General features: G+C 38.5%; 1 protein-coding gene across 7 annotated transcripts in view; it reads left to right on the plus strand.

The window, feature by feature from the left end:
- Positions 1 to 416: 416 nt before the first annotated feature.
- TTLL7 (tubulin tyrosine ligase like 7) overlaps positions 417 to 21,644 on the plus strand; it is a 134,094-nt gene continuing 112,866 nt past the window's right edge. For 3 of the 7 annotated variants that reach the window (XR_011532520.1, XM_008526454.2, XM_008526456.2), the window contains exon 1: positions 417 to 643. The gene's annotated coding sequence lies outside the window, so the exon portion shown is untranslated. The remainder of the gene's footprint in view (positions 644 to 21,644) is intronic. The other 4 variants (XM_008526455.2, XM_070592529.1, XM_008526457.2 and 1 more) reach the window with 2 other exon arrangements.

Genomic DNA, 21,644 nt, shown 5'->3' on the forward strand with positions numbered 1-21,644 from the left:
TGGTAAGGGATGCACCAGAAACTGGTGCTACGGGCCTCGCAGGGGAGAAGGCGTGCACGCAGGCGGGGCTCAGGCCGGCGCCCTTTCGCATCTCCTTAAGAGGGGACCCCGCCCAGCGCTCCCGTTGCTAGGTCCTCTGTTTGCCGCGTTCTAAAGGAGCCCCGAGCGGGACCAAGGCAAACCAGGAGGGGGTGCCCGGAAAAGCCAAAGGACTGTCTTCAGTCAACAGCCAGGAAAAGCTGCCGCTCCTCTGTTAATCCCTCCTGTCCCCAAGCCCTCCAGGCGCAGGGTGGGCAGAGGATTCCTCTCGTCCTTGGTTCCTCCCAACCATCGGCCGCCCTCCGCGCCCTGGGCGCCCGCTCCGCGCCGCACCCCGCGCACCCCCGGCTGCAGCCCGCGAATGGTCTGGCCCGTCTGTAGCCGCCGCCCCTTCGGCAGCGACAGCTGCTCCAGCTGCTCCCGGTCGTGCGCCCGAGCCCCGAGCCGTGGCGGCCGCGGGCGGTGGGTGGGCAGGGGAACTCCGGACCTCGGCACGGGCGGCCGAGCCTGGGGACCGCCGCCCGGGGGAAAGCGGGGAGCTCGGAGCCGCAGGGGGACCGCCCGCGGCGGGGAGGCGAGGACTCGGGTGGGCTTTCCTCACCCGGTGAGTACCTGCTGCCCTGATCCTCCTCGACCCCTTTTCGCGTCCCTACGCCCCCGACGTCTCGGCCCCCAGCCGGGACGGTCAGTACTTTGGCGACATAGTCCCCCGCGGGAACAGCAGAACCGGGAGCTGCTGGTGTTCGTGCTAATGATTCAGCACCATTCGTGCCCCGAGAGGTTTGGGCAGAATGGGGGAGGGTGAGGGGCCGAGGTCAGTTGCTGTGCTCTCACCTCCGTTTCTAGGCTCCAGATGGACGACCCGGGCGGGCGGGGTCGGGCAGGACGAACAAGGAGGCTCCCTGCTGGCTGGTTTGTAGTTCCGTGCTTTCCCCACATCCTGGTACAAACCTCCGTGAGTGTGCAGTGCAATCTTCAAAGTGTGTCAGATTAGTATCTTTTTCGCACATGCGAGTGAAGTCTACTAGGGCCCTTGTCGATATCGCTCACTCTACCTCTTGCTGCACTGGTTGCCTAATTCAGGTCATCATCCACCCAATTTTGCATCGCCTGGCGTTCCCCTGCTAATGTGTGAGAACGATGCTGTATCCAAGTTGTGTATTCAGGATGGGTTTGACTGGTTCTGGCAAAGGAGGAAAAGATTTAAGGGAGGTGGGAAATAATACTCTCAGAGTCTAGGCGCTTACTTTTTAATATATTATTTCTTTAAATCATCTCAAAAACCCAGAAGCATGTGGAAAGTGAGGAGCAGGGAAGTTAAATTTACGTGCTCGAGGTCACAGAACAGGAATCTGAATATGCGTCTTCTGACACCAAGCCCACGGACCTTCCACTGTGTTGAGTAGTGTGTCCAGTGTCCACATATATCTGGGTCTATTAGATATTGAACATAGAATGAACTTTTCTAGGAGTAATCTCAAACAGCAGCAACAACCTGTAAACTTCCTGTGTATGGAATTATTGTCATTTTAGAATAAAAGTAAAAGCATCCTTTGAATCATGAAAAAAACAAACCCTATTTTCTTAGAAAGCATATGCCAAAAAATATCTGGACAATTCTGCATAGGAGAGCTAGCTCATAACAAAAGATGTTCAACACATTTTTGGTGGTGATATATGGTGGATACTCAAGTGTTGGAGAAGTCAGTTAGGAAAGTAAAAAAAAAATCTGGAAACCTTTTTCTTTTTTTTGTACTTTAGGGAAACATTTTCAGTAAGTACAGTTACCTAGTTCGTAGGGTGTGTGACTGAACTGTTTTTGTGGGCTGTGTCATCCCAGGATAGGATGACAGATAAGCCCAGATTGATAATGTTATTTGGTTCATTACAACTCTGTGATTTGGCATAGCAGGTGATAACTTCATTTTACAGACTAAGGAACTGAAATACAGAGAACTAGTAAGTGGTGGAATCTGGACAAGCATTGACTCTTAGAAAAAATGTGTGTGTTGTAGCAAAATGTAGCTGTGTATAGTGGGAAACGGAATTGATTTGTTTTTGCTCTGCCCTTCAGAACCAACAGTTATATTGACCTTGTGCACTCCTGCAACAGAAATGGATGATAGGTTTTTCTTTGTCTCTTGCTTGGTCATTTGCTTTGCTTTCATTTATGATTTATGTATTTTATCTTAAGATAGGCAGCTCTGGTTGATGTCTCAGGAGGCAGGTTGCTATAGTACAAATGCTCATTATCTCTGAGTACTGGAATAGTACTTGATGACAGACAGGAACATACATAGTCATCTTAGTCCATCATTTCCAAAGTATTGAACCATTTGCATTGGAGAATTCTTTCTGAAGTTAATGGAGATAGTGATAGACTAAAGTCCATTGTCTAAATAAGGCCGTAAAATGGAGACCCAAATTTACATCTGATGTTCAGACAAGACTATAAGAGAAGTAGGGTCTTGTGATGAGTCTTAAGTTTGATTCCTAGGAGGTCATTTATTTTTGTTCTTTTTTTTTATTGTTGTTCTTTTTGTTCTTTCTATGGCTGTACACTGTATCCCACACCTTGGTGAGGCATCTTGCAGTTCAATCTGTTTAATCCCAAGGGAGACAGCAGAATTGGTATGAATTTATAAGCAAAAATACAATAACAGTGCTGTTAAAAAAAAAAAAAAAGAGCACGTCCTAGTGATGTAAGGTCAGCAGGAACATTTTAAAACAGAGGCAGCACATTTTATTTAGATATCATCACTGAGAGTATGAATGTAATACCAACCTGGCTTTAGAACTACATTTTCTCTTTCTCTCTCTCTGTGTACGTATGTATTTGTCAAATGACTGCTGTCCCCAGATCATCTAAATTCTTGATTTCAAGGAACTTAAAGTCAAGCTGGGGAGATATTTACTTACACATGAGTAATTAACAAAGTAACTAGAATTGGCTTAATACCAGAAAAAGGTATAGATTTAAGTGCTATATCAGCACCTTAAGAAGAAGGATAAATAGTAGAGGCTGGGACATCAGAGGATCAGGAAAGTCTTCATGGATGGAAGTGAATTAAGTCACTGTCTGAGCAATGGAAACATTTCACCAGGCAAAGAGAAAGCCAGACAGAGAGGTTCAGCTGAGAAGTGCTCGTATGGTGTTTGGATACATGGTGACAAATTATGAAGAACTTTGATGATCAGGCAGTGAAAGCTGTTTCTTACCTGGTAATCATAGGGAGCTAGTGCAGGTTTCAAGCCGGCCAGGTTTCTCTTTGGCTCGTTTTGCTCACATTGTCCATATTCCTTGCTCCAAGTGCCCTTCCAGAAAATAGTATATTTCCTGGATACTGATATTAAAAGGATTGGTTGTCAACTAAACCCACAAAAAGTTTTCTATGCAAGTAAAATTTTTCCGTTTCCAAGGTAGTTTACCTTTTTAAAGCTTTCTGCCTCCATTAGAATTATGAATAATTTGGAAACTGTGAGAATATAAAAAGGAAAAAAAACCATAATCTTACTAACTAAAGACAACCATTGTTAATATATTTTGATGTGTTTCCTTCCTCTCTTTTTTCTGTGCATAGTTTCAGTCATGCTATGTATTTGACATTTTATATATTTTTACTTTAAATTTTATAACATTAATTTTCACTTAATTACACTTAGTGAACATTTAAAATGCCTACGTAATTTTTCCGTTAGGTAGATGTGCCATAATTTCCTAATCATTCCTCATTGTTGCTATATTATTGATGATAATAAATAACACTGTGATGAACATCTTTATTCATAAGCTCTTCTCTATATTTTAGAAATTAGTTCCTTAGGATAGAGTCCAGAAATAAAATTTCTAGGTTAAAAGGTATGAGTTCTTAGTTTGACTTTTTTTAAATTGAGTTATAATTGACATATAAATTGTATCAGTTTCAGGTGTACAACATAATTATTCGATATTTGTATATAAAGTAAAGTGATCACTGCAATAAGTCTAGTTAACATCATCACCACACATAGGCACACATTTTTTTCTTCTTGTGGTGCTTAGTTTGACTATTTTATGCAAGGTTTGAAACTCTACTGGACTCTGAATGTTCTCTTTGGAACATTTACATATTAAGTACAGGGTATTTGGATATTAATAATTAATAACACTCAGTCCTATCCATGGCTCCTTAAATTACAGTCTCTCAGGCAGCCTCTTCTTTTGATTAGAAAGACTAGTTAAATCATGAGGACTGGGAGAAAGGCAGGCAACTTGAGGCCACTGAGGAGAGAAGATGTAAATAAAGTTGGAGAACAGGTTTGATAGGAGTGAGCAAGTTTATAGTCGGAGAAGGAATGTGTGTGATAGACTGCTTTCTGGCCCTGGTGTTGTATTTGTGGATCGCAACTCCCCCTGCCCCAGGCAACCACCCCCCCAACCCCCATACCATATCTCTCTCTTTACACTTCAGCTTCTTCCATCTGCCTTTAACTGATTCCCAGGTCCCCAGCGTCAGTATTCTGGCAGTGCACTCTTGCCCTCTAATTTGGAGAATCTGCATAGGTGAGGGCAGGAATTCCAGACCTCCTTCCAGTTCTCAGCAGAAGCCCTGGTTATAAGGTACAGGAGTGTGCGGTGGACATTGATGACCCCTGCATCCTCCCCTGTGCACATCACCAGAGATGACTTTTGAGAACAGTGGCCACTGGGAGACACATAACGTTCCCAACATCACCTCCTGGCAGTCAGATGCTCCCCTACCCTCATTCCCAGTATACGTTCCCCGGAGGAAATTCCCCTCATGGAGGAGAGAAACTGTACCTCAGTTTCCCCCACCAGTTGTAGAGACACATGGCACTAGCTCCTTGGACAGGTGGCTGGGTCCCTGATTTGCCCTCCCAGGCTCTCACTTGAATTTCCTCCAGGGGAGCCATTAGAGCAGGGAGGCCATTAAGCGTCTCTGAGGACCAGTGGAAGGGGAGTCAGGGGCTATGAACGTGCCTGAGGGCATGAGTAGGGAGCAGAGAGGCAGTTCTTGCAGTATGCTGTCAGCCTTGGCAGAGCTGGAAGGAAACAGTGAAAACCGGAGCATCACATTCAAACCAAAAAGAGGCGCCCGTGTCCAGGACCTGACGGGACTGCTGGTGGAAGCTGGATGTTCAGAGCCTTTTGGGGAGAATTTATCCTCTGCTTCTTTGAGACCTATTATTTAAAACAGTTTGCTTAAGTTCTTAGAGGGTGGTGAATCTATTTCCATTCCTCTCAGGCATCATCTGTCAGAGTTGTGCTGAGCTTAGCCAACGGTTTCCCTAGGGTTACGTTAAAGTTAAAAACTGAAATTTAAAAAGGCTTGCCGATTTATTCTCCGCTATCCTTATTTCCGTTAGTTCCCATTTGACATTTGTCTGCTAACACACTCCTGCCCATTGTACACATAGTAGTTGACAAAGCCAAGGTGTTGGAATTGCTTAGGCTCTGGGGAAGTGAGTGATAAATAAATTTTCGTCTTTTTTCTTTCGCTTTCTACTTGCAAGCGTCTGGTTGGGCTATGGTTCTTTTGGTGGTTTAAAGTTAGGTGGTCAAGTGATCACTGGGTCTCCTCTGGGGCTGACCCAAAGGTCTCTAAGAATTCCTGTCTTTTGAAATTGATATTCTTGGTCCACTGGGTGTGCTGAACCATCCCCTTTGTTTGATTTTTCTAATGGTTTGTGGCATCCGAGCTTCCGAACTTCTGTGTTATTTTTGTTCCTCTGCTTAGCTGTGTGAAATGGAACATTATGTTTGACAAAGGGTTATTTTGAACATCTCTCCCCCTTTTACCCACTACTTTGCAAAGTCTGAACTGGTGCCACGTTACTTCAACAAGATGACAGTAGCTTGTTTTTATAAAAATTCTCCTTCCTCCTCCATTAGTGCATTTGCATGGAAGTTGATCTTTTTAAGTAAATGGAGCATTGGCAGACTCGGAAGATGGATCGGCAGTGATACAGGCAGCAGCTTCAACATTATTTCAAGGCTCTTTGTTGGATTAGAATTTTAGGGCTGCTTAGGTATACCTCTTATTTAAGGTAGTACGATCTTTCTTTTGTAGGAGGAGCAAGCCTACTTAAAATTTATTTGTGTAAAATCTGCTTTAATTGATATGGTCCCAATATTAGGACCATTATGACTGACTTGGTGATGTGAATGGTCAGACATGTGGCATATTGGTAGGAAGAGTTAGCAGCTGTGGATTTAATTTGAATCATTGCATTTGATGGGAAACTTTTCATGTGTAATTTTGTCATCGTCATTATTTACAATCTATCTTTTCAAGCTACTTAATAAATAAAAGCTCTAACCACGTGTGACATTCCTAGTGATTGCTACAAAATCAGGACAACAATTTTAGCACACATCTCAGTTTATATTTAGAACCAGTCAGTCTGCAGTTCACCCAACAAACATGTGTAGCTACTCTGTGGAGAGGAAAGATAGAAATTGAACACTTTCTGTGATTAGCTTAATTGACATGAAACCAGATGGGAGCATTTTCATTTAGCTTTAGATTTGATCACATCCAAGACGATAATATTTAGTTAGTTACTTAGCATCTCTCAATCTAGAATCCTAAAGGCTGGCAGATCTTATTTATTCCATTTTTAACAATGTGAAAAATAAAGCTAAAGAGAGAGAGAAAAAAACCAGGCAAAATTTGCATGCGGAATCATAGCAGGATTAGAAATTGGTCTACAGCTGCCCCTTTTAGATACTAATTTTGACGCTAGATGCTACCTGGTATTTAATGTTATATGTAAACAAGAGGACACCTTTATTCATTTATTGGATAGTTTTTATGGTTTTACTTCTTTTAGGGCATTTGAGGAAAAAATTAACGTGTCAAACTCATTGACTACTTTTTCCTACTCTCTGCCATCTGCTTTTAGTCCACGTCAGCTTCCCCCTTGGTCAGTACACATACATTTCAACCCATTATTTTTGGAAAATCAAAACAAGTTGTTTCTGGAACTAGCCGCCAATATTAAAGGACAGTAGACATCTTAAATATTAAGGAGAGTTTGAAAGGGAGGGATTGGTGCTTCTTAAAATCAAGTGGACTGTATATGTGTATAATATGATATATGTGTGGAAAAGCTTTTTCACTTGTCAAAAATCAGTGCCAAATGAGCATCTTTTGGCAGAAAGAAAAGTTTACTGCTACATATGTTAGGGGGTTGTCATTTTGGAATAAGAGGCATTTTCTCTTTTAAAAATTTATCTTGGGTTTATATTATGTGTTGAAAACTATTTTCATCCTTGACTAAGGAATTAAAAGTTAAATATGTTCATTAGTTATAGTGTACCATATTTACTTCCATAATGTACTTGAGAGTGTATCTGTGAATTTTGCTTTTAAAATTCGTAAGGAACCAGAATAATAAATATAGGATGCAGAATGATAAGTAAATATAAATGTAGCTTCTACTGGGAACAAAATTAAGCAACCACATTCAGCAGTATCTATGAATATAGAGATTTAGATTGCCAAGTAAAATTAGCTAATGCTAGTCCGGGAGTTCTTCTCTCCTTGAGATAATTGTACATATTTTGGTATTATGAAAGTAATTGTCATATTTTCTGGAAGAAAAAGTAATAACTTTTTCTTTCAAAGTAGTCTAAAAATATTGTGATTTATGTAATTATTTGGGTGATTTCTGACATTTTCTAGGCATTCCACAAATGCATCTTTTTCTTCTAGTTAATATTTTATAGCATTTTTTATACAGTTTTTTTACTTTGACAAAAAAACACATAACATAAAATTTACCAAGTTAACCATTTTTAAGTGTACAGTTCAGTAGTCTTAAATATATTCATGTTGTTGTGAAGCACGTCTCCAGAACTTTCTCACTTTGCAAATCTGAAATGCTATACTTGTTACACAGCTTCCCTTTCCCCCAGGCCCGTGTGACTACCCTTCTACTTTCTGTTTCTATGAATTTTACTGCTTTAGAGACCTCATATAAATGAAATCAGACAGTATTTGTCTATTTGTGACTAACTTATTTCACTTAGTATAATATCCTAAAGGATAGAATATGTAGAATCTGACAGGATTTCCTTCTCTTTTAAAGCTGAATAATATTCTATTGGATGTATATGCCATATTTTATCTGTTCACCCATCGTACATTTGGGTTGCTTCCACCTCTTCACTGTCGTGAGTAGTGCTGTTATGAACACAAGTTTGCAAATATCCCTCTGAGACCCTGGTTTCAATTCTGGGACATATACCCAGAAGTGGGATAGCTGGATCATACGGTAGTTCTGTTTTTAATTTTTTGGGGAGTCTCTATATTGTTTTCCATAGTGGTTGTACTGTTTTACAATCCCTCTAACAGTGTGCAAGGGTTCTGTTTTCTCCATGCCCTCGCCAACACTTTTTTTTTGATAGTAGCCATCCTAATGGGTGTATATCATCTTTGGGATGTCTATTCAAGTCCTTTGTCCATTTTTTAATGTAGTTATTTGATTTTTTGTTGTTGAATTGTTGAAGTATCAGATTTGTGATTTTCTCCCATTCCATGGGTTGCCTTTTCACTCTATTGATTGTATACTTTGATGTAAAAAAAAAAAATTTAAGTTTGATGTAGTCCCATTTGTCTATTTTTGCTTTTGTTGCCTGTATAACATTGACTATTTTAGCAGTTTAAAAATATATTGATAGAATTATTTCAAATTATTGTTTATTAATTCTTTTTCTCCTTATCCTTTAAAGTCCACAAGATTATTTTTGAGACTATGTAATTATGATGCCTGGTATAATTATTTTACAAATTAAACTCAATTTTGATTGACTTTTTCTTTTTTGGAAGAGCCACTTTTTAATCTGTCCATTGTGGAATTTTGTTGCTGTAATTTAACGATATCTTAATAGGAATTGTGTTAAACCTATACAGCAGTTTAGGGAGAATTAACCAAAGCGAGGAGAAAAGGGAAGCCAGAGGCACGGGCGCTGCATCTCACACTTGGCGTTGGTTTAACCAAGTTGTTCCACGTGCTCGTTTTCCTCTTTTTCTAATATTCTCATTTCACAAAAGATGCTTTTTCCTCCACTTTGACTCATGATTTGTACTTCTCTCTCCTAGAATAAATATGGTAAACAGACCAATAGAACTCCACAATGTCCTCTTCGCCAAATGAAATCCCTCGAAATTATCCCCACCCTGACTTTAAAAAATACAATAGGTAGACATATAACTATATTTTGTTATAAATTATGATAAAGAAAATAATATTAATTCAGTGATGACTTGTGCAAGGATGAAGTACTTTAGAATGTTTTAAAGGATTGACTCAAAGATAGTACAAGAAATATTTGAATTACTGTCCTTTGATTTTGATTATTGCAAATGGCTTTTTGTATTTTTCCCTACTACTTTATTGAGGTATAATTTATATATGGTAAAATGTACAACTTGGTGAGTTTTTACAAGATTTTGGTAAATAGTGTTTGAAGATAATGTAGTTTGAAATGCTATGAACAAGCAAGACAAGATGAAAAAATATCTGAGATATCAGCGAGGAAAAAGATAAGATGAAATGAACTAGGGGAGATGTTAGCTCACAAACTCCATGTTCTGAAATCCTGTGTGTTTATTAGAGCTGGGCACACGTTTAATTCCAAGTTTTCTAACTTCCAGGCAAAGAGGGAAACACAAAAAGTTTGATGATTCATTGAAAAACTCTTCCATGAGAAAAACAAACGAGGACCAAAGTGTTCTTATATAGAATCCAGAGTGAAATCTTTTTTTTTTTTTGAGGAAGATTAGCCCTGAGCTAACATCTGTTGCCAATCCTCCTCTTTTTGCCGAGGAAGACTGGGCCTGAGCTAACATCCGTGCCCATCTTCCTCTACTTTATATGTGGGACACCCGCCACAACATGGCTTGACAAGCGGTGCCATGTCCACACCCAGGATCCAAACTGGCGAACCCTGGGCCGCTGAAGCTGAACGTGTGCACTTAACCGCTGTGCCACGGCTGGCCCCTGCTGTGGCTTCTTTTGAAGTGGATTCAGTATCATGTAATGCAAAATGTCCTCAACATCCTTAAGATTTTTAAGGGCTATGCATTTGAGATTTTACTCCCTGAAAATTACCCCCTATTATTTGTTTTCAGTCAAATAACAATCCCTTGATTTGAGAGTCTGCTGGTCTGGGTGATAGGAGGGGGACCTCAGTAGAAGGCCACAGCAGCTCTGCACTAAAGCAGGCTAGACGAACGACTGCACAGGTTTTAAAACTTCTTCCAAAATCAATTCTGAGTTTGTTCCAACACACAGAAAAGTTGGTGAGGGAAGTTCCAAACTTGTGACGCGGAGCATGGCCCCAGACGCCTATTTCAGCCAGCACAGTCTTACATAAAACAAAATAAGCGGAGCTCCCACTTCCACCTCTCTTACAGAGAAGGGTAATTTTTTCTTCAGACCAAAGTATTTTTTCTGGAGTGTTTTTTAAACCATCAATAAAGTCTCTATTGAGGGAAAGTGGGAACAAATTGTTGGGGTTTGGTAAATTCTCGCTTATTAAAAGTTGAATCAGGCCCTGGGCTTTTTTAAACAGAGGAGTAAAATTAGTTTGTAGCAATTGCACGAGCATTCCAGAAGCTTGGTTTGTGTAAAGGCAGCTGTCAGAACAACATAAGCGGTGTTCGATTTTTAAAAATCTTTTGAGTCTTTGTTAGAGTAGAATTGTCTTTTGTTAGTAATCCCTTGAGAATGTCCCTTAAGCAAGCCCAACAATCTGTGTACACTTTTCACATCATTAAATGCTTTCATGGGCTACCCGTGGAGGCCTAGGTCGGATGCGCTCTGTCTGCGGGTGCTGTAGCCCAAGAATGCTCTCCTTCCCTCTTCCCAGGGCTCACGAGTGAAGAAGGGCCCAGAGTTTCCAGTCCAAACTAATTTAGTGGGAAGGTCATGATCTTAGGTTCGGAGTTGATTATGTACTTTTAATATGTCTTGAACTAATGAATGAATGAGAGTCAAGGTTATATTCTAGCCTCTGTCACTGCTTTGAAATTATATGCAACTAATTTGATAAGAACGTAGCCACTGTCTTTCATATCAGAAATTTCCATTTTCATCACTGTCAGGTTAGAATTTCTGAGTTTAAATAAATACTCATTTACTTATAATATATATTTTATAATATATAGTAATACAATATAATCATGTCAATTATTAATATATTATTAGTTATTAATGATTACTTATTAATATACAGTATACTATGTTATAATAACATAATAAATAATAATTCTCATTTACTTCTCCTTCTCCAAATAGCAAAATACCTCTTGCTTTATTGGAACACCTTTTGGTATAATTTTGATTTAAACTGATCCTTAAAAAACGAGTTGTAGGGCCCAGCCCAATGGTGTAGTGGTTAAGTTTGCACTCTCTGCTTTGGCAGCCTGGGGTTCGCCGGTTCAGATCCTGAGCATGGAGCTACACACTGCTCATCAAGTCATGCTGTGGTGGCGCCCCCATACAAAATAGAGGAAAGATTAGCACAAATGTTAGCTCAGCAACAATCTTCCTCAAGCAGAAAGAGGAAGATTGGCAACAGATGTTAGGTGAGGGCCAATCTTCCTCACCAAAAAAAAAAAAAAAGAAGACGACGACGAAGCAGCCGAAAAAAGAAAAGAAAAAAAGAGTTATAAAATGAGTTACAAAAATCAGTTATAAAGATATTGAAAAATTTAAGTATTAGATTTATGCCATCTATTTATTAGTCTTGCTTTCATGGTTGAGATTTATAGTTTCTTACAGGAAAACTAGATGAATGTTTGATTTTGGGTGAAGAACGTTTCTTCTTTATAATATGTAAAATCTCCAGTATGCCATTCTAGAGGGTGATCAAGAGGAGTAATCTTTCTTTCTTTTTTTTCCATGGCTGTAATTTATCTGCCTCATTTGAGTTTTGCTTAGGCTTCTGGTTTAGGGTCCTTTGTTAGGTCATGTCCTCTAATTTATGGGTTCTTGTCTGTGAGTAACCGCTAAATGGACTGGGAAGCTGAGAAAGAAAAGCCTCTCTGGTTCTTACAGTTCCCTGGGCACATTTGTAACTCAATCTCCCTTTCTGACTGGTGTCTACATCATTTTTATCCTAATGGTTTACTTAAGCAGCTGCCTCAGATTCTGTAATAGATGAAGGGTTGTTATTTTAACTCTGTGATGTTTAGTTGTATATTTGGTAGGTGAGATGTTATGTAAAATCTAATGGACTAAAATGAGGAAAACAGAAAATTCATTGTTTTGTTATAGGCTACCTGGAGGGAATTATATTCAAAGTACAAACTAAATGTTTATTGTAGTATAGGTGCATGCAACTCTTGTTAATGAAATTCAATGAATAAGGACAATATTGCTAACTCTAAAAGCACGCCTTAATTGTCCAATCTTGGGACCACAGTATGGTTTGCAAATTGTTACTTGTACCCTCCCCCTCCCCTTTTTTCTGGCCCCAGAGAACCGCATTTAAATTGAAATTCAAATGTAGCCAGCTCTGAGTTTTTTCTCCTTCCAGTCCTTCTGTCTGCACTCCAAGAAGAAATACTTGGCTTATGACCATTTCTTTCCCGTCTTTGGGCATCATCAGAACTGTGGATGCTGCAGCCTGTTTCTCCCTGAGATGAATCAGCGATGCTGTCTGCCAGTCAGCTCCAGACATGGCTAGCTGTTGACTCTCGTCGTTGGGCCCGTAGTGTTAAGTGAAGCTGCATAAAGTAGATCATAAAGTCATTTAATTTGGGCCAAAAATTTGAAACAAAAAAGTGATGTGCGATTTACTTTTTCATGTTTTAAGATCGCATAAGTTTGTAACTAGAATCGTTGAAGGTTAACTTTGCAGAAAGACTGGCAGACCTTTTCACATGGATTCCTGAAGTAGATTTTTATGGGGCATTTTCTTTGGCATTCTTCCAATTTTAATTCTCATTTCTATCCTATTATAATTTTGTTACCTTCTTCTGATGCTAAATCTATTTTAGTTCTATTTTATTTAAGTTTGTTGTTTCCATACTAACTGGCACTTACTAGGTACAGTGAATGATATCTGTTAAATGTCTTAATTCTTCAGATCACCGTGATAATATTGGACTTCTGACTGGCCAGGGATATAAGGTGTTAAAACCATATATTTGTATGTATACATATACATATGTGTATATAATATATGTTTTTAAAAGACTTTTTAAAAGTAATCAAGTAGTCCCAATATTTCAATAAAGTTAAGAAATGGGAAAGATATGATAAAATGCCTTTATTTAGAGGAACACAGACATTAAAAAGAGTAAGATGGAGTTAAGAAGTTAAGATCAAGAGAGAATAAGTGGTTGTTTTCTTTTGATTGGTGTTTTAGTAAAAAATGTTTTTCCCATTATCATTCAAAAAATGGAAACAGACCACAATTTACTCAGTGTATTTCATTTGGTAAGTGTTCAATAAATCTGTTTAATTAAAAGCAAGTATGGAAACCAGAATTGGAAAAGTCAATTTAATATTAAAATAGGTAAGAGAATAGGCTGGTATAAACAATGTAGGCTAATCCATTAGAGCTGCTTTCAAAGTTTGTCTTCTTTCTTATTTGATAGAATCTTTGGTAGAGAAGAGTGTCATCTGGACTAGGTGGAGAAGCCAGATAGTAAAATAACTAGTGGTAATTTGTGGTTATTCAGAAACATGGAAGATGCCATTCATTCTTAATTTATGTTTTATATCACCAAAATTTTGTGAGTAAAATAATGGAGAGCTGCTGTACCTAATTCAAAAAAATTAAGCTCACTATGTATCAGGCTCTGTGTTTTGTTTGTATCGCTCAGGATGAGAGACACTGCCTTTTCCAATAAAGACCTTTAAAGTAAATACTTTAAAAATATGATACAATGTGGTAGGTGGTAGATGTTGTAACAGTGGTGATGTGCTAAAGGATGGTAAATTCTGCCTAGGAGATAGAAGGAAGGGAGGGGACAGCTAGGCTGCTTGAATGCTGGGTAGAGAAGGAAGACATCCCAGGATTAGAGAAAACACGAGGAGGTGTATGCAAATTAGAAAATGAACAGCATTCTCAGGCTTGTCTTTTTATCTCATGCTTTTATCTCTAGTTAGAATATCTTTCAGACATGTTTGGTGGTAACTCGTGGTAAGAAATACGATTTACTCCTTGCCGTAGTACACACACACACACACATACCACACCACACGCAGAAACAAAAGTTTTGAGACTCAGTACCTATAGTTAATAGTTTTCCTACTACATGCAATGCATTCAGCAGTTATATTTTCATCTGTTCTATTCTATTATTTCATTTAAAATAACATTAGAAAATGCTTATAAAGTCTCACTAAATTGATTTCATGACCCTCTATGGGTCATGGTCTGTATTTAAAGACAAAACAAAAACAAATAAACAAAAACCTGTACTAGAGCTAGAATTCATAGGGAGGCCCTTTCAAACCCCAAATGCAGATTTGCAAAGGAACTATTTTGGCTCTTTCTCATCAGGGTTTCACGATTTTAAGAAACAGAGTGATGACTTTAGCATATTTGCAGTTCAGAAGGCAACATAGTCTATGGTGCCAAGGTTCTGAGAGTTGAACGGAACTGTCCACGTCTTTGACAAGTGCTGAATCTCTCTGAGCCTCAGTTTTCTCATCTGTAAAATGTAATGAATAAAACAACCTATGAGGACTAAATGAAATAACCCGTTTAAACAGTAGTTCTCTAATTTGGCTGTACATTTGAATCAAACGGGGAGCTTTAACACATTTCTATGCAGGCTGCATCGCAGACCAATTAAATTGGAATGGTTGGGGCTGGGACCCAGGCATCAGTGTTTTGTTTTTCTTTTTTGAAACTTTATATTTCTTGAATAGCAACTCCATATCCACCTCCCTCTGGACCTTGGCAACCACCATTCTCGTCTGTGTTTCTACTTGTTTGACTATTTTAAATACCTCATAAAAGTGGTATCATGAGATATTTGTCCTTTTATGATGCTTATTTCACTTAACATTATGTTCTCAAGGTCCATCCATATGGTCACATATAGCAGGTTTTCCTTCTTTTTTATAGCTGAATAATATTCCATTGTATGTATACACCAGGTTTTCTTTATTCATTCATCCACTGATGGACATTTAGGTGTTTCCACATCTTGGCTATTGTAATTAATGCTGCAATGAACACGGGAGTCCAAATATATCTTTGTAACCTGATTTCAGTTATTGTCTATAAATACCCAGAATTTGGATTGCTGGATCATATGGTAGTTCTATTTTTAATTTTTTGAGGAACCTCCTTACAGTTTTTCACAGTGGCTGCACCATTTTATGATCCCACCAACAGTGTGCAAGGGTTTCGATTTATCCTCATTCTCACCAACATTTACCTTTTGTTTTTTTGATAATAGCCATTCTAACGGGTGTGAGGTGATATTTCATTGTGGTTTTGATTTGCCTTTCTCTGATAATTAGTAAGGTTGACCTTCTTTTCATGTACCTGTTGGCCGTTTGCATGTCTTCTTTGGAGAAATGTCTATTCAAGTCCTTTGCCCATTTTTAAAAATTGGTTTACTTTTTTTTTGCTATTGAGTTGATAGAGTTCCTTCTATATTTTGGATGTTAACCCCTTATCAGATATATGGCTTGCAAATATTTTCTCCTATTCTGTAGGTGGTCTTTTCATTCTTCTGATTATTTCATTTGCTTTGCAGAAGTTTTTTAGCTTGATGTAGTTCCATTTGTCTGTCTTTGCTTTTGTTGCCTATGCTTTTGGTGTCATATCCAAGAAATCATTGCCAAGACCATTATCATGAAGCATTTCCCCTTGGTTTTCTTCTAGGAGTTTTACAGTTTCAGGTCTTACATTTAAGTCTTTAATCCATTTTGAGTTTGATTTTTTTGTGTATGGTGTAAGGTAACTGTCCAATTTCATTCCTTTGCATGTGGGTATCCATTTCCCCATCACCATTTGTTGAAGAGATTATCCTTTCCTCATTGTTTATTCTTGAGATCCTTGTCAAAGATCGGTTGACCATGTTTACATGGATTTATTTTCTGGGCTCTCTATTGTTCCATTGGTCTACATGTCTGTCTTTATATCAGTATCATACTGTTTTAATTACTATAACTTTGTAATATATTTTGAAATCAGTAAGTGTAATACCTTCAGTTTTGTTCTTCTTTCGAAAATTGTTTTGGCTTTTTGGGGTCCTTTGTAATTCCATATGAATTTTAGGATTGTTTTTTCTATTTCTGTAAAAAATGCCATTGGGATTTTGATAGGCGTTGCATTGAATATATAAATCATTTTGGGTAGTATGGGCATTTTAACAATATTATCTTCTAATCCATGAACATTAGATATCTTTTCATTTATTTGTGTCTTCTTTAATTTCTTTCATCAGTGTTTTGTAGTTTTCAGTGTACAAGTCTTTCACATCCTTAGTTAGGTTTATTCTTAAGAGGCATCAGTAGTTTTTAAAGCTCATCTGGTGCAGTCTATGTTGCAACTCCTGATCGTAAAGCCTATAATGAAATGTGTAGAACGTGGTAGGCATTTGATACTTGTCTGGTTCCCTTGATTAATAATATCTACAATCATGTACAGCTAACTCTTTTGTGGTGCTTACTATATTTTAGGCACTGTGCTAAACACTTTTTGTATCATGTAGAAAACACTATGTTTTCGTTATTCTGTCAAATAATAGAATAGCATATGGCTGAGATAAAAAGGGAGAACACTGCTTACTAGGGAGGAAAATGGCTACTTTTATCATCGAGAGCTCAGTTACCCAAATAATTATTTCATTGAATTATGGAATTGGCTTTCACTGAGCAGCCTCCAGAATATAGATTGAATACTTGACAAAATATTTTAGATTAAAGTTTCAACCTTACTCAGTCACTTACATAGCAGGTATAAGAGATCAATTTGACACACATAAATACCTCAAACATATAACAATCCTAATTTTAGCAGAAATATATTGATACTACATAGTAGATTGTGTGGTATATATTTTCAATACAAAAAAATACAAAAATGTGAGCATCAGTACAAAAAGTACAAAAGTAGGAAAAAGTGATCATTAACCTACAAATGCTTCTACCATATTATGATATTATCATTCACTTGACACTAAAATCTTTTAGGCTTAATGTCATGATGACAGGAACAGTTTTTATGTGTTTATTCTATTGTATTAAGTGGATATATTTAGTAGTCTGCTGGTGTGTGTTTTGCTATTGTTTATTTTGATTTTGGTCTTAGCTTGTTTACGTATTATCATTTTTCAAAATGATTTTTCTATAATAACTGCTTTAAAAAGAACATCTAAATGAATTATTTATTGTAAATGTATAATTTATTAGTTTTCTTTGTATTTAAATAAAAATCTACTCATTCTTGTTATAATCTTTAGTTTGCTTCCTAGTTTTCAATAAGAACTTCTGTAATGGTGACTGAGAAAGCATTCTTTTTTTCCTGGATGTATGTGTTTCTTACACCGAGTACACATTCAAATAATAAAGTGGACATTTTCCCCATGTCCAGGAAATGGATTTGTCAATTGCTGCATCAACTTTGCTTAGATGAAATGCTTGCATATCCTACTTTTTCCTTTGTGCATTTTCTTTCAACCTATTCAATTATTAAAACATTTGTAGGACATCTATACTTTTAAATGAATTAATAGATGTAAAGCTCTTAGACTAGTACCTGGTACTTAGTAAGCATTTAATACATGTTAGTCGTTGTCTACTGCCAGTTATTTACAACACTGCATAATGCAAAAGTATATTATAGTAGAATCAGGTAGCTTTTTTTTTTACAAAAGAAATGAAAGAATTTTATTGTGACTGAGAATATAAGTTGGTATTTCTGCTTGTCAGTGCACCTAGAAATGAAATGCTTGATTTACCAATGGGGGCATCATATATTCAAAGTTGAAATTAGGTATTTAAAATTGAAGTGTCTGATTTCAGGAGGGGAAATTTGCTTTTTGATTTTTTACAGATAATTTAGTTTAAAAGCTTTGCTATTAAAGATATTAAGAAAATTGAAGACTTGTAAGCCTAAAGAAGTGCTTAATCTTTTACTTTATTAGCTTTTGTGGACACAAGATTAAATTCACTCAACAGCAATAGAACAGTTTTGAGGGGAAGTGTTAGTAGAGAATGGAGGAACATTTTCTGAAAGTAGGTTTGAATGAAGGATTCTTTGTTTCCAGAGCATTCCAGTATGATAAAACCCCCCTAGGAATAATCCACGTGGATTGGATTCTAGAATTTGTGAGAAGTATCTAAACCATTGAGTTGAATCTTATGGAGGCTGACATGCGTGGTCACTGTGATTATCTGCCATGTGGTCTCATTCTGCTGTCGTCATTCTCACATTATCTTCTTTGACATTGTGGAACTGTATGAGTGTCTTGTGATTAAAAATTGAAGTCTAGAAGGTGTCACACAGATAGGTTTTAAGACAGCATTGTCAGAGGCTGGTGATTTACTTAGGAGTAATGACTAAGCATGTTTTGTAGAGGCTAATGAAATCAGACTTTCCTGTATGACTGAAAAAACTGCCTTGATTTTGCTAGGAAGGACAATCTGACTCTCAGCCCCTCTCTCCCATCTTCTTCCTTTCACTTTCTTCCCTTACTCTGTTTCGTCCTTCTTCCTTCCATTTCCTTATGAAAAATTAACTACATCCTTTTGAAAAACTTTCCCATATAAATATAGCATGATATACATTTCTTTTCCATTTTACATCCCCTATTATTAAAGGGCATGAGATGTGTTAAAATGATGCTAATGAAAAACAAGCCACAGTGTTGTCGGTCATTAGCGTACAGTTGTGTGCTTAAGGTGCTGGGCTGTGTCTTCCCATCAACCTCTCTGATTTCTGGAAAGAAGATAGTGCTCGTAGAGTTCACCGTGGAGGTCAGTCATGGTGGGAGAGATTTGGTGAATCTGAATGTGGATAGCAGTAGAGGGATGAATTTGGGGCCTTGGCTGAAGGGAGGCAGAGCGGTCAAGTTTTTAAAAAAAGCAGTGAAGTTGGTGTTGGACTTGGGTTCTAGCCTTAGCTGGTACCTAGCATGGCCTTAGGCAAGTCGACTAACTTCTGAAATCTCAGCTTCATTTGTCAATTGAAAAAGCAATTCATTTGGCCTTATTGTGTTGTGAAGGGCAAAGGGATTGAGCATGTGAATGTCGAGTGAAACTGTTCCTGCACGTAAGTGGTGGGACTCCAGTCTTACAGTTTATGGCAACGTCATTTATTCATCTGTAAAATGGGGATGATAATGATACCTGGCTCATAGGGATTTTGTAAGTATTTTATGAAATAATCTACATAAAGCATTTGACATAGTGCTCGGCAGACAGCAAATGTTCATTCGCTCACTCATGCAGCAAATATCTATTGAGTGCCTGCCATGTCCCAGGTGCTTTTCTAGGTGCTTGGGGTATACCTATGAACAGAACCAAACATAGACCCTGTTCTTTGCAAGTTTATAGCCCAGTGAGAGAGAGAGAATTAATTAAAAATAAATTTATAATTACCATGATAAGTGCTGTGAAGGAAAGCTACCCAGTGCTGTGAGAATAATGTCAGGGAAGGTGGGCTCTAACTAGGTGAAGGCCAGAGATGGATGGGGGTGGATTCCGGTCAGGAAGAATAGCTTCTATAAAGTATATGTAGTGGGAAAATGCAGTGGATGGTTACGAGACAGAAAGTGACAGGGAAGGTGACTCAGAATCAGGCTGGAAAGACAGGCAGGCTCATAGGCACTTGTGTCTGTTCAGGGTTCCATCAAGGAAGCAGAACCACGAAGAGTGATATGGAATATGGTATTTATGATAGGGATTAGAAGAAGTCTACAGAGGGCTTGTGTCTCTGCATCTGGTGGTAGGTCAGCAGGGCTGGCAATCAGAAAGAACAACTGGACATGAACTAGAACCCACTAGGACAAGCTGGAACCCACAAGAACGAAGCGGAGCCTATATCTGACTCTTGCCCCCTCCAGTCTGGCAATGTGGGTGACCCCCAGGAAGAACTGGTATTCTTTGCCCTGGAGCTGCACATGTGCTAGGATTCGGAGAGGCTGAAGATGGTCTGGCGGGAGCTGGAGGAGCAGCAGGCTCAGATGCTGCCCTTTGCCAACAAGGGGAGCAAGCAGATCAGTGTCAAACACGTGCAGCCTACAACAGTGCTGGTACCCTATACTGACCTTGAGAGCATAATGCCTGTTGCGTTACTTCTGCCTTCAAAGTTACATTCAGAATTCTCTTGTGGCTAACTCTAACCTGAAATCATGCAGGAAGGCATTTCTAGGAAATATCGTTAGCTTACCTAAATTGACTAGTACCACAGGTGTTTTTTGGAAAGGTCTTTTTTGACCATGAGTGGACTTTTGGATTTCATCAGGTGAGCATTGAAAAGCTACCAAAAGGATTTAAGCCAGCTAGGGTGGTGGGGGGAAGAGAAATGGGAGACTAACATGACAAAATGTATGATCACATTTGCTTTTTGGAATCTGTATTGTAGAAAATGGGTTGGAGAGGACTAAGAGTGGCTTTCAGTAGATCTGTTAGGAACCTAGTGCAGTGTCTAAGTGAAAGCTTGATGGTGGCTGGGACTAGACGTGGAGAGGAAGGGTGGGTATTCAGAGGATATACAGAGCAGGACTTGCGGATGGAATTGCTAAGGGTTGAAGGAGGGGAAGATGCCAAGATTATGAGTTTAGTTTTGGATATTTTGAGTTTGCAGTGGTATTGAGAGTATCCAGATGGAAATGTTCAGTAAGCAGTATGATATTAATGTTTGTCATTGCTTTCGTAGTAGAAATGTCAGAGGTAGTTGTTAATATTATTATAGTTGACTTACTTTCTGGGAGCCTGAAACCATTTCTACTTTATTTAGGAGCACTCAGTGCACTGCTCCTTCCCTGGCATAGAATAGGACTAATTTTTATGTTCCTCCCTTGCACTTTCATTATATGTTGGCATAATCACACACTTTTTACCTTTTTCCTAGGGCTAACGTCTCTACTTCTGTTAATTCTATCTCCTTCTAGTTCTTAGAGGACCCTCGTTCAGAAGTCGGTAAACTTTTCAGTCTGAGGTCAAATGATTTCTATTGCAACTCCTCAACCTTGCCTTTTTAGGGCAAAAGGAGCCTGAGACAATCCATAAACAAAGGAGGAGTGTCTGTGTTCGCTTAATCTTTCTTTACAAAACAGCCAGGCAGTGGGCTGGATTTGGCCTGTGTGATGTGGTTAGACCCTTGTGCCTGGTCCGTTAGGTGTTTCATTTCTCTTTTACTTTTAATTATTTTCCATCCACTGGCTCTAAAAACATATTCAAGTTTTTTTCTGTCATATCCCATCTCCCCCGGCCAAAACCCCACCAGTTTTCCTTTAGACCTTCTTTCCTCATTACTTCTTGAAGGTGATCTCTTCCTGCTTCTATCTAGTAAATCCTTAGTAATCTGCCTTTTCCTGTTGCTGTCTCAAAAATAATCGTGACCTCCACTTTTCTAAGTAAGATGACTACTTCTCCATCTCCTTCCTTTTGAAGCT

The sequence above is a fragment of the Equus przewalskii genome, chromosome 24 (assembly GCF_037783145.1).
Source record: "Equus przewalskii isolate Varuska chromosome 24, EquPr2, whole genome shotgun sequence".
In the NCBI taxonomy this organism is placed as follows: Eukaryota; Metazoa; Chordata; class Mammalia; order Perissodactyla; family Equidae; genus Equus; species Equus przewalskii.